Here is a 14596-nt window from a genome sequence, read left to right as displayed (position 1 = left end):
AGAATTCCAATGGCCTTACAGCAAATACCTAAATACCATACAATACAAATACTACGTTTGCCCAGAGATCTAGTAGAATTTGATTTGGCCATGTGAAGTTCCTCGAGTCCACTCAGAGACAGAAAGCCATCTGAACAATCATTGTGTGAAGACAGCCAAACTTTTTGATATTCAAACAGTGCAACAAGCAAAGAAACAGAGTAGAAGATTTGAATTTTTGAAGAGAAATTATGAAGGCCTTATGAAATGAAGAAAGCAAAGCATAAAATTCAATCAAAGAAACATAAGATCTGGAAATTATTACTGAAGGACTAATTTCCTAGCTACTCTGTAACTTTGGCATCACTTCAAGAAGGACTTCTGGATGACTGAAGAACACACACTCTGCCCATATACAGGTAGTATGTAAAATAAAAACCATAAGGACCCACATACTTCGGTAGTTGGCTGAGAAAACTTTCATAGACATAACCAGAAGGAGTAAGCGGAAGTAAGAATTTTAGAGCTCAAAAGGAGAGAAGGAACCACTATAATTAGTGGTTTTGCACTGCATGAACAGTGGAAAACTGTTATCAGTCATGAACAATTCAATACATCAGCTGTTAGGAAGATATGAGTTGTGACACATGTGAACATCAGTGTACTCAATCAGAGAGAGCAACCTGGTACCCTCACCAAAGTACAGAAAGAAATCAAAGGAACAACATGGAACAAATATTCTGAAAGGGTTGAGATCAAAGCAGCAAAAACCATACCATACAGACAATGCTGTTTTCTCATACAGTATGCATGTCTAGATTATACTTTCATGCTACTGGCTCTGCTCATAACTCCGAAGAGTAGCAAAAACTGACTACCCTAGAGATTGATTAATGTTTCGACTTGACACAGATTGAAGAAAAGCCAGGGAAGAGCTGAAACACAGCGTGTATGGAGACTATGAAAGAAATCTGACATAGCTGCTTATGACTACACCCACTGCCAGAATGTGGTAAAATCACAAAACAAAAAACCCCACAATTTTGTCTTTACTGAATACTTCTCTGTATGTGTGCCAATCACAGTAACTTACAATCAATACATCATAAAAGAAGAAGACCCATTTTGCAAGCTTAATCCAAACAAAATTGCTGCATGGCTCTATTAAGCCAGGCATCTGCATGAGATGCCAAAACAATGAGTATATTTTAGCAGAAGCACAGGTAGTATTGCAAAGAACAGACTTAAGTCCTCTAAAGAATACCCCTAAATGAAACAGCAAGGTCAACTGTTTCCTCACAGAAATTTCCTTGGGAAAGTCTAGTTTATCAAATTCTAAAGAATATACTAAAATGGGCCTGGATGGAATCTCAGTTGTTCTCTCTCTCTGTCCAGTTTAGGATTATACTGTCATCCCCGATAGACATCTGTCTTCAGAACATACTCTTAAAGATCAGTAAATGTTTTACTTTTGGACAAATGACCAGTGGAAGAGCAGGTGAATAAACTGGTTTAAACAAAAATCCAAACTTTTGGAAGAAATGTAGAGATTTGGTCTAAAGTATCATATCTATCTTCCAAAGGAATGTAAAGAGAGCCAAAGCCACTTATATCAGGGGTCACTGCCTTCTGTATGCAACAAAGAACATTGTTATGTCAAACAAATAGCACTCTGAAGAATCACATTAATATTCCAAACTTAACTCCTCTACTTTAAATGGAAGCCTGATAATCAGTGCAGGATTAATACAACTTACATGCAACCAAACTGGTGAATGAAGTGTGGAAAGAACTGCTGGATGTATACTAGGCTCACAAGTTTCCAATAACTCTAATATTCTAGAGCACTGAGAAACAAGGCCTTCACAGATAATGGATTCCCCCAAGGTGAAACCATTGCCATTTTGTAGCATATGTAAAGGTCATGGACTCTTTTGCACCCAAAATACGTTTATTTTGTTTAAATAGTCAAATATGTTATTACACTTCAGTGTATGAAAACTGAGGTCTCAGTATGAGTCTATTGGTCTGAATGACCAACGTGAGGAAAAAGGAGCAGAAGGACTATAACAGATGCTCACAAGCTCCTGAATTTCAGGTACTGGTACTGTTCAAGTCAGAATGGAGTGATTGTAGTGACTCAGGCACCGCTTTTTCTTAACCACAATAGAATAAGGATTTTGGTAGATAAGCATTGATCTGAAATGCATGAAAATGAAAAGGTATCGCCCTACCAACTCAGATGTTCTTTCCCTCTAGACATCTTTTCATTTCTTGATGTTATCATAGATTAATTAGTCTTTGGTGAATAATACTGGCAATACTATTGCCTATTTGTATTTAGAGAAGTAGTTGTTAAGAAAATGTGGCAGCATATTTTGAAGATCCTGACGATAATGGATTGTAACAATTATATTAAGTCAAGCACATCAGTTCCATAGACAGAGTAATTACATAATAGATGGATCTAGCACCTCCTTGTTTGCTCACACAGTGCACTATGATGGTGCTGTTCACTCAAAAATCATTGTTCTGCTCATCGGTGTATGGATACGGAACAGCACTCTGATACTGCCTAGTAACATTTACTAGAATCACAGAATATCCTAAGGATGCTCCTCTTGTGCAATAATGAAGCCAGCCTAACTGACACCTCTACATATTTGTAGTGGATCCTTCTACCAGATGAGAGATTTTGAGATTACTATCTATCAGCTGTATTAATTCTCTGACATAAAATTATAATGTGTAAATGAAACGTAAGATGTTTCAAGTCAACTAGTGCATGTACAGGCCATATGGTCTAACAACTAAAGGTATGATCTTATTGTGATCTATGATAGTACCAATTTTAGATGGTAAATGACCTTCCAGGTCTAATAATCAATGTTAGATTTAGCTTCCAGAAGATAAACCATCAGTAAAGAAGTCCCTTCATCCAAAACAAAGCAATGTCGTTCAGTTCTCTAAATATAAGGAAGATGTGGACATCCTGCTCTGATATATTCTTGTGATAGGGCATACAAACAATGAAGAGAAAGGTATATGCAAGGAAACAAAGAAGACTAGAGTATTCTGGAACTGATTACATTGTCTGCACTTCTCCATTATCTGTTGAGTGGGAGTAATCCCGGAGACTCTGCAAATGATTCTCAAAAGCAATAAGGAAAGGATAAAAATCAGTTCAGATTCATTGATGGTTCTTAATGCAAAGAATATATTGACAGCTGCTGAAGGCAATGAAAAATAAATAATTGTGATCATTACAGAAAAAAGCTTTTTCCCTATGAGCCGTTATTGGTTTGTTTTTTTTTTTATAAAGATAGAGCAGACTAAAAGAATAACAGAATGAACTAGTAATAGGCTGCCTTGCTGATTAGGTTACTGTTTATTCCTAAGTGAGTATAAGCATACAAAGACTAAAATGTAGTGAAAAAACATTTGGTAGTTACAAAACAATCCATTACTGAACTGAAAAGGCCATTCTCTTCAAAGGGAAGACCTTTTCAGGATTCAGTCCCTGCAAAATCTCTTATATGCCCAAAGGATTATAACTATTACATAATACTGGGTAAAAACTGTTACCACAGAATTTGATGAGCCATCATCTGCTTCCATTGCAGCTTGCAGAGGTGTCTTAGCATTAGATGATCCCACTGCAATCCAACTATTCTACTCGGGAGAAAAATGATGCAGAACAACTCACATTGGAAAGACTTCTTTCCCTAAGAGCTGAAACTTTCTGGTCATTTCTCTTTTGATATGTTTTTAAAAGATGCTAATTTTTTCTTCATACATCCTAACAACAAAATTACTTGGAGTCCGGTGGCAATAAAAGCATTCAAAATCTTAAACAGATTTCAAGATCACCTTCCAACTGTTTCTGCAGCTGGTATAAAGGAAACTAAAATCTGCCAGGGTACTGAGGTTGTTCAAACATGCCCTTATGGTGTTGGAAATCTCTCAGGCAAAATAATATACAGAATATCAAACAACCTTGAGCACTTCCACAAAATTCTATGTATTCCAATCTCCATTGTTTCTAAGGTCCTAAATTATTGGAAATTATTTTGTGTTAAAAAGAAAGATACGCTATCACTATTTTTATGTTAAACATTATAGGTATATAAAAATAAAATATGTATATCTTTCTGAGCCAAGTAAACTGGAGATAACTTTGTAAGAAGTCTTCCTAATTTGATAAAGTTGCTGAAAATGGGCAAACAGAAGCTCAACTGCTTCACAGAAGAAGCTCAACCCAGTCTCAAAATGCTACAGTTGACTAGGACATAAAGTTCAAAGAAATACATAAAAGGAGTCAGAAAGGACAATTCTAAGCAGAATCACTTGTCATTTCTTGTTTTTCTAAGGACATATACCAAACTTCACTTACTAAATTATTAAAGAAATACTAATCAGCAGTATCAGAATGAGAGAAGTATAGAATGCTTTCTCCTCACAAATGTTTGCAGTGATTGTATCAAGTCTCTTGACTGCTGTAGAGATATTCAAGAACTGTCTGGATACAATCCTGGGCAAGGGAGGGCGATTCCACAATCTCTCTGTTCCAGTGCATGGTACACACACAGGAAAGAAGTTCTTCCTCATATTCAGACGGAACCTCCTGTGCATCAGTTTCTGCCCAGTGCCTCTTGTCCTATTGCTTGGCACCACCGAGAGGAGCCGGGCTCCATTCTCTTGTCATCCTCCCTTCAGATACTTACAGACATTGATGAGGTCCCTTCTCAGTCATGTCTTCTTGAAGCTGAATAGGTCCAGTTTGCTCAGCCTTTCCTTGTAAGAGAGATGTTCCAGTCCCTCAGTCATCTTTGTTGCCCTCCTCTGGACCCACTCCAGGAGCTCCATGCCTCTTTAGTATTGAGGAGCCCAGAACTGGACACAGCACTCCAGGTGAGGCCTCATGAGGGCTGAGTAGTAGGGCAGGATCACCTCCCTTGACCTGCTGGCCATGCTCTTTCTAATGCACCCCAGGATACCATTGGCCTTCTTGGCTACAAGGACACACTGCTGGCTCATGGACAGCTTGTTGTCTACCAGCACCTCCAGGTCCTTCTCCACAGAGCTGCTTTCCAGCAACTTGGCCCTCAGCCTGTACTGGTGCCCAGGGTTATTCTTATCCAGGTGCAGGACCCTGCACTTGTCTTTGTTGAATTTCAGACAGCTCTTCTCTGCCCATCTCACCAACCTGTTGAGGTCCTTCTGAAGGGCTGCACAGCACTCTGGGCTATTGGCCACTCCTCCCAGCTTTGTCATCAGTGACCTTGCTGAGGAGGCATCTGCCCCTTCATCCAAGTTATCGATGAATAATTTAAAGAATACTGAGCCCAATATTGAACCTTGGGAGACACCGCTAGTGACAAGCCTCCAAACAGACCCTCTGCCACTGGTCAGAATGCTTCTTGCTTAAGCATGAGTCATTTCTAGAGTTGTGAAACCACAGAAAGCCCTCTGGACTAGGAAGTACTTGTTTGTTATTTTAAATAATATATATCTTACATTGTAGCAAATGTGGGTAGAGTCCTTCCCAAATCTTCGTTTGCGAAACCTAGCCATGATGATGATGATGATAATATCTTACATTAAATACAATTTAAGAAGACACATGGAGTAACCTTTACAAGAATCCAGAGTTATTTATATAGTTCAAAGAAGAGTTGCATAAGAAATAATGAGTCTTTTCAACTGTGTATCTCCTGCTTTATATACCATTATTCTAACATATGGTCTGTTACATGGAAAAGTTTATATAAGTAGTTTTTGGTTTTTTAATTGCAAAGCTTACCTTTCTGGACAAGTTCAATTCACATTACAGTCAACTGCTCAATGCAACTTAGAATAAAGGCATCATCTCAATAATTAAAAATACCATATTGCCCCTTTCAAAGAGTTGTCTCATCTCCCACACATTCTACTTTGAGGATTATGATGCACGCAGTATATGTTATCTCTGGACTACTGCCTTCCCATGTAGAGACAATTGCCACTTTAGTGCTGGAGAGTGATGAAGAGCCTACACAGGCAGCACAGTCATTCAGATAGTATTTTCAGTAAGAGAGAGTAGGTGGCATTAGTGGATGAGGAAGATATGTAATACATTTTATCTGTGAGCAACAACTGGGCAACACCCTCTCGAAATTAGGGACCATACAATGTTCTGTTTATAACACTTCTAATATTGTAGTGCTCCTGACCAGGAGACCATTGTACATCAAGGAGTTAGCATTCCACATAACGGTTCCCCAGAAGTTCCCACAGAAGGTTGCCCTGAGCACTATGCCCAGTGTGGTTTTCAAGGATGTGTCATGCTGCACAAACCCCTTTGGCCAAAGGACAGACTCATCCACCTCATTGCAATGGAGCAGCCTGTGGGCGCTCCCACTCAGTACTGGTGATTACACCACCAGCATGGTTTTCCTTTATCTAGAAGTGTAGCAAGAATTTCTCAGGAGTAGAGAAATCTAGCCACAGATTGTTTTGATGCTGCATAAACACACAGTTCCCAGTATCTGAAGGGAGTAAGATTTATCTGCTATCTATATTCCTCCTCTTATTCTGCTTTACGAAAGCAGGTATTTTATTCAGCTATTTGTTGTCAGGCCTTTCTCACTGAGATCCAGAACACATCTGGCACGTCCCTCTCTCACTTTCCTGCCCCAGTATAAAACACAGACACACACACACACACAGAGTCACAGAGAATTTCCTTTTCATTTCAACACTCATCCCTTCTGACTACAGAAGGAGAAGCCCTTGCTCTTTCCTTGAAATTACTACCCAAGTCTTTTCTGTCCTCTAAGTTTTCTCTCTGGGCCCAGTAAAACCTATGATATTTGAAGACATTAAAAAACAATCAAAGATTTTTTTCTTCTGCTAACAGTTATAAATTTGTGGTTAAATATCAGGTCTACCAGGAATCCAATAACTCTACAGCAGCAATCTTCCAAGAGGCTTTACATTTGTACCCATGAATCTAAGCACAGTATTTTGGTTTTGCAGCTGTAACCATCCATAGCGATCAAATCTAAAAAATTAAGCCAATTTCCAAGCCACTATAGCTATTCCTGCTTAAATGTCACAGATCATTTAGAAGTCCCTTAGGTCTTTAGCTGCTGTTCCACTTCTATTTAACTCCAAAAGTAGAAATATTTTTAGTAGGAAACTAAGCATTTTTTGTCTGTCACACAAATTTAAAAATATCACCAAGAAAACATTATAAGACATTGGATACACTAAATATATTTCATTTGAATGAGAAGCATATAGCTTTCTACTCTAAAAAACAACAGCAATAAAACATTTTTTTTTGTCAGACAGCTCCTTTTCTTCCATATTCTTGAAATTGGGAAATTTGAATTTCATGTATTTTATGTAAAACTAATAATAACCATGATAAAACTAAGGCACAGGAAAATAGACTACCACTCAATTAAATATACTCAATTGAATGTGTTAATTAGCAAGTTAACATCTGGCCATCCTAATTTACAGTAATGACAAAAGAATACTATTTTGCTCAGGAAATAATTGCAGGCTAACAAAAAAAACATGCTTCACGCTTTTAGGCTCCTTCTATTATAATGATGCTTTTGTAGGGAGATATTAAATTTCTCACTGACCTACTTGTAGAAAAAATTTCGTCAGTAATCTCTGTTCTTTGGATAGATTTCAGTGTTTGACTGAGGTTTGATAGGAAAATGTTTCATTCTTTTGCAACTCTGTACTTTGGATGTTACCTTCAGTTCCCGGCAGATAATCTATGATGGGGAAGAGAGATAAATATGGTTTTCACGGAGAGTTTTCTAAGAGAGAAATAGTTGTGATCTAGAGAACCATTTTAAATTAACTGCTTATACCACCATTTCAAATTTAAATTGATTTTGTTATATTTATTTTTTACTGACATTGGTAAGCTATTATCCACCATCTTTATAAAGTAAACTTGTTTTTGTTGGTGGGCTTGATGCATTGAATCTTATTCCTGAGTTTGAAACCTACAAGTTGAAGTAATTTAAGTGTAATGTTCGATGTGCAGTCAGAGAAAAACTTGTGCCTAATGTGTTAATTTTGAAGAACTAGGTTGTGACTGCTGATGATGTGAAACAGGCAACAAAGCTGGTGAAGGGTCTGGAGCACAAGTCTTATGAGGAGCAGCTGAGGGAACTGGACTTGTATAGCCTCAAAAAAAAGGATGCTAAGGGGGAACCTTATCGTTCTCTACAACTACCTGAAAGGAGGCTGCAGTGAGGTGGGGTTTGGTCGATTTTTGCAAGTAACAAGGAATAAATAATAAATAAATAGGACAGGAGGAAATGGTCTCAAGTTGTGCTGGGGGGTTTAGATCAGATATTAGGAAAAATTTCTTCACCAAAAGGGTTATCAAGCAGTGGAACAGGCTGCCCAGGGAAGTGGCAGAGTCACTGTCCCTGGTGGTATTTAAAAGACATGTAGATGTGGCACTTGGGGACATGGTTTAGTGGTGGATTTGGCAGTGGTGTTAGGTTTACACTGGGACACGATGATCATACAGGTCTTTTCCAAACTAAATGATTCTACGCCAGAACAGATTCTTAATTTAAGACAACAAAAGGGGATCAGATTTGAAGATAGCTGATCACATGTTAATTTCAGGTTTCATATCTATTCAAAATGCATTCAATATTCAAAAGGACAGTTAGAATATTTCCTCGGGTTTTCTTTCCCTATTATTTAGCTACCCTCAGAAGGCAATATAAGTGCTCAAATATGTCCAGTATTGTTTTCATTGGTAGAGGTCTAACAGACTGAATTCAAAAATCTTTTCGATAAAAGCTAGTCTGAAACTTGATGTTTAGTCCATCAGAGAGGATCTCCCTTTTTTTTCCAGTCTGTATATTATGAGATTGCCATGGTGTTAGGTGAACTACACATAATTAGCTCAGTTTTTGCTGTTGCAATACTATGACTCTGCAAAAATACTATTTGTCAAAATATAGGATTGTTTTTTAAACAGTTTAAGATATTAAAATTGTACAAAAAAACACAGAAATTCAGAATATTCTGAAAGTGCACACACAAATATTGCATTAAAATCTGTACGTTGTTTCATATAAAACATTTAAATATAAAAACACATTGTAAAAGTGCCCGGGTGCCAAAATACATGAGGTTTAGCTCAGTTGTTTTAATTAAAACAAAAGGGCAAATGTAGGGAACTGTGTCATGAATAAAGCTTGATGCCTGTATATCAAGTATTGGCTGAAAGGCCAGAATGCTTGTTGCAAGCACTTTCCATGGTTAGGTCTGCAGAAAAGACTTCATCCTAAGAAAACTCATAATTTTCCATTATCTGTGAGCTTTGATTTCTTATTTCTTTTGCTGGGTCTCTCAGAAGTCAGCTAAGGGTATCATGTATGTAAAAGCTTTAATTATGCTTAGAGCATAACACGCAAATACTCATTTTTTTATTTTTGAAACACAACCATCCCTTTCGATTTCTCACCAACAGAAGCATTCACGGTTTGGAACAATACTTAGAGGCATTTGAAGCTTTTGTATGTAAAGCAGTTCTTTACAGTTCCCTGATTTTAGTCATCTTTCCTTTAAAACAGCCTGAGGATAATTGTGTGCTGTCATTTAGAGCCTCAAGATACTCTGTAAAACTCAAGTGTTAGCTTCAGTGTCCCAAATGACAGTCAGCTTTATTTTTACACACTGCCTGTTTTATATAGCATTTACTCCCTAGAAATACTTTTAAAAATATAGAACACATTCCTTGCTCCAAATACATAAAGAAGGGTTATTTTCTGCTTTATCAAAGAAGAACAAGAATTTTAAAACATCTCGATGTTAAGCTCTTATCTTCATAAGATATCCTCAGAAACTTACTTTCATATTCCAGAATGATAAATCTTAGGTAATTCTCACTCATTTTAAATTATGTTCAACTACCAAAAATGGTGAGAATGCAGAAGAACCCTTTAAAATGACAGGACTGAGCAGTAAAAATTTCCATAGGGGATGAGCCTAACACAGAAGTTTATGTCATCATGCTACTAAGGCAACACAGTTAAAATATTATAGTATTTGTAATTTTAAAATCATGGGTATTTTGATAGAGCATAACAACAATAACAAAGCAGGTTATAAATAATAAGAGAAAATAGAAATGTCATTCTATGCAGAAATGGTGAAAGTGAATATATGTGTTACCTTTGCAATCTTAGCATTCCACCTAATCTTGTCATAATGATGATGCAGCTGAAATTGAACACAAATGTTTCTGACAGAACAGTCCTGGAAATCTTTGTGTATATGTTTTATAAGAATGTATTTTAAAAAGTAAAACTCTGCAACCACTGCACCCCTACTGAACTCTGATGATTTGACGGCATTGTCTCCCTTATACATTTCCCTGAGGACAATTAAGTCACAGAATTTCTGAAATCCTACAATAATTGAAAAGTACAGAATTACAGAAAATAATATCAAAATGCTAGCTATTTTATCATGGAGGAATCCAGAAAAAGAACATATCAAAACCACAGGGGAAATGAAAAGGAGAGACATTGAAAATTATTCTTACATATCTGTTTAATTTGAAAAGAATTGTTTTTCTTGCCTAGGTAGCTGCATGCTAAGAAATACTTCCATAAGGAGCTCAAAGATAATCCAGGAGAGCAAACATTGTGACTTCAGCCACAACAAATTACATTATATGTATTGTATTATCAAAACATTCTGTTTGGCAAAATACAAAATCTTGCATCCAAAGATATACATCACTGTTGTCCAGTCTCCACACACCACAGCAAAAATAATTGGCTTTTGTTACAATCATAGCTCTCTGAGATAATTTGTGCATATCAACCCCATTTCCTTAGGAATCTGATGCTTCCACCCAAGATGCACCCTGCTCTCACATCTGTCTTTCTCTTACCTGGTGGCATCACTTCTTATTTCCTTTATGTAAAAGCCATGAAGAGAAATAGTTCCACAAACTATGGATCACATAAACTAAACAGCAGATAAAATACAGTGGTTATCAATGTTAATTAACACAATAAGACTTTATGTCTTAGAAAAAAAACCCCAAACAAACGAAACAACAAAAAAACAGAGGAAGCTCTTTGGAAAGCTTCTTTATTATGTCACGGAAGCAGACTTTAGAGGAAGAATTCCTTTCAGCCTGTCAAGAACTGGACCTCCTTACTTAAAACTGTTGTGATACAGTATTTTAAATGTGGAGTAGACCTCTTCCTACCTTTTTTTCCTGGATCCTTTTAATAACCTATGGTTTAGGGTATTTCCATGAAGATCCTAAATGTGTTCAAGTAACATTTCTGTGGATTTTTTTGCAATTTTATAAATACCTCACATGAAATTTTGAATGCCGTGATTTTCAGTAAACTATGACAGGCTGTATTGGGTTTGTATGGCCAGGTTTTGGTAGCAGGAGGACTATTCCCCTGAAGCAGCAGCAGGAACTACATGTGTTGAACTGACCCTAAACCCCATTTCCCTGTGCTGCCAAAGGGGGAAGACATAGAGCTGGAAAGGAGGGAGGGGTGGAGGAAGGTGTTTTTAAGATCTGTTTTAACTTCTCATTGCTCCTCCTCTGATTTTGTTAGTAATAAATTCTACTAATATCTCCAATTTGAGTCTGTTTTGTGATGATATTTGGTGAGTGAACTATCCCATGAACCCTACATTATATTTTCTCTCCCCTGTCCAGTTGCAGAGGGAAATGACAGAGTAGCTTTGGTGGGTGCCTGGCGTTCAGACAGGATCAACCCACTACACAGGCACAGAAGAAAATAACTTCACTTAAAACCAAAGTTATGTAAACCAAAAATATGGGACAAATTAAAATGCCTCTTAAGAATTCTATTATCTACAGAGTGATTAGTACTGAACAATCCAGAAAACAGCTAATCAGAGTGTGTTTTCCTTATTTACTGTTGTGATGCTCTCTGAACCAGTAAATCATTTCAGTAGTCTAAACTACTGGTCCCCAAAGTGGGCTGCATGCAGGATGATAACTAATCTGATTTCCTTCTATGACAAGATGACCCACTCAGTGGATGAGGAAAACACTGAGGATGTCATCTACCTGAACTTCAGCAAACCCTTTGACACTTTCCCACAGCATTGTCCTAGAGAAACTGGCTGCTCATGGCTTGGACGGTGCACTCTTCACTGGGTAAAGGGATCTGGACAGGCTGGATTGATGGGCCGAGGTGTGAGGTTCAATGAAGTGAAGTGCCAGGTCCTGCACTTGGGTGACAACAACCCCAGGCAGTGCTACAGGCTGGGGACAGAGTGGCTGGAAAGCTGCCCAGTAGAAAAGGACCTGGGGGTGCTGGTCAACAGTTGGTTGAACATGAGCCAGCAGTGTGCCCAGGTGGCCAAGAAGACGAATGGCATCATGGCCTGCATCAGCAATAGTGTGGCCAGCAGGACCAGGGCAGTGATTGTCCCCCTTTACTCAGCACTGGTAAGGCCACTCCTTGAATCCTGTGTCCAGTTATGGCCCCCTCAGTTCAGGAAGGATATTGAGGTGCTGGAGCGGATCTAGAGAAGGGCAACGGAGCTGGTGAAGGGTCTTGAGCACAAGTCCTGTGAGGAGAGGCTGAGGGAGCTGGGGTTGTTTAGCCTGGAGAAAAGGAGGCTCAGGGGTGACCTTATCGGTCACTACAACTACCTGAAAGGAGGTTGTAATGAGGTGGGGGTCGGCCTCTTCTCTCAGGTAACAAGTGACAGGACAAGAGAAAAAGGCATCAGATTGAGCCAGGGGAGGTTTATCTTGGATATTAGGAAAAATTTCTTCACCAACAGGGTTACCAAGGAGTGGAACAGGCTGCCCAGGAAAGTGGTAGAATCACCATCGGTGGAGGTATTTAAAAGATGTTTACATGTGGCACTTAGGGAAGTGATTTGATGGTGGACTTGGCAGTGCTCGGTTGACAGTTGGACTGGATGATCTCTGAGGTCTTTTTCAACCTAAACGATTCTATGATCCACTGTGGTGCAGGGAGAAAATATTAGAATATACTTATATTGGAGGGTGTGTACTCAAAAATTCCTTACTGATGTAGTACATGATTAAAAAGTTTGGAGACCACTGGTCTAGATGACCTTTTTTTTTCCTTTTAGTAGTCTGCCAGGAGGGATGGGCACTTTTTAATTACTTAGCTCAGACAACAGTGTTTCACTGGTAACGATGGTACTATATTATTAATTTTACATTTGTAACCTTGATATATTGTATTATGAGAATACATGTGCTGGAGGCTTGGGACACATCTACCATAGCCTGTTAGTTCAAAACAGCACTGCACTTTTATATAGCCCTCTGCTTACTAGACTTTGGCTCATATTGCAAAGTAGCCTTTGAGTATATGAACTGGAATCCTTTCAATTAAAACTTATTTGGAAAATGGACATGCAGAACATGTAATCCACTCCAGCTGTTAAGAGGCACACAGAATAATGCTAGAAGCAGTTTGAAATAAAACATACCGAAGTACATACTACGTGGATGCTGTATCTCCAGCACCACATGCTTTACTTTATAGATAGATGCATTTTATTGCTTTGCATAACTTGGTTACACAGACATGATTCAAGATAGTTCAGTTCTTGGCACCAGGGATGTAGTGGCTAAGACTAAGGCAGGTATTTTTAAAATTTGTCTCTACACACCTTGCTCTGATTTTATTTAGCTAGAAGACACCATTTGTGGAAGCCTTTAAGACATCACTTAAGACAACATTCCAGCTCTGTGCACTGTCAGAGATGAAAAGAGCCACTTAACCAACATATTCAATAAAACATAGAATCCACTTATAACTTTCCATTTCACATCTGTGCTCAGATACAGCCCATCAGCACGAAATCTCATCTAGACCAATCTTGTGCATCTGATAAGAGAAAGCATCTGAGCAAATAAAATGCCTCTAGCCACATGGTTCAATATGTCAATACTATTTTACATCATTCCTTTATGTCTCCTTGAAGGAGGTTTTTGGTTGGTTTTCTGTTAAAAACATATCTTTCATATTCTGTTTTAGACAGTGGACCTTACGTATGACAGTCACTAATAGGATTAGGGCACCACGAAAAACAATTAATCATCAGAGAAGTTTAATTAGGTGTAATCACACAGTGAAGTACTAAGCATCACTCTATTAATACAGTTTGCAAGCTTGCATATCACAGGAAGGCTTGTGTAATTTTTAGTGTCTTACTACTGTGGTTTCCAATCAAGACATTAAAACACAACATTAAAAAATATCTAGAAAACATACTATGAAAGTAAAATAAACTACAGTACTCTAGTGGAATTATCTGCAGTCTACCAGCTACAAATCTTTTTCAGAAAAATACACTGTATTAAGCTGGTTTCTGATAGAGACATGATTGCTGTGCTCTGTGTGGGTTTTTTTTTCTTACAATCAGTACATTATCAACCAATGGAAGACATATAATCAAAACTTTGAGGCCTGCTTTCAGGCAGTCTTACAATTTGCATAAATTAGGCATGAGAGTTAATTTTAAAAGTGCAGTAGAAATAAGTAAGAATGTTGCTAAAATGCAACCAAATGTGCCACTTCTGGAC

General features: G+C 38.0%; 1 protein-coding gene across 20 annotated transcripts in view; it reads right to left on the bottom strand.

Moving 5' to 3' along the window:
- Nucleotides 1-14596, bottom strand: part of GPHN (gephyrin) — a 287927-nt gene that overhangs the window by 145383 nt on the left and 127948 nt on the right. The gene's annotated exons all lie outside the window — the stretch shown is intronic.

The sequence above is a fragment of the Manacus candei genome, unplaced genomic scaffold (genome assembly GCF_025592945.1).
Source record: "Manacus candei isolate 608988 ecotype Guabito, Panama unplaced genomic scaffold, ASM2559294v1 h1tg000033l, whole genome shotgun sequence".
Classification (NCBI taxonomy): domain Eukaryota; kingdom Metazoa; phylum Chordata; class Aves; order Passeriformes; family Pipridae; genus Manacus; species Manacus candei.
Note: the sequence above shows the minus strand (reverse complement) of the source record. Positions and strands in the feature narration are given on the sequence as shown.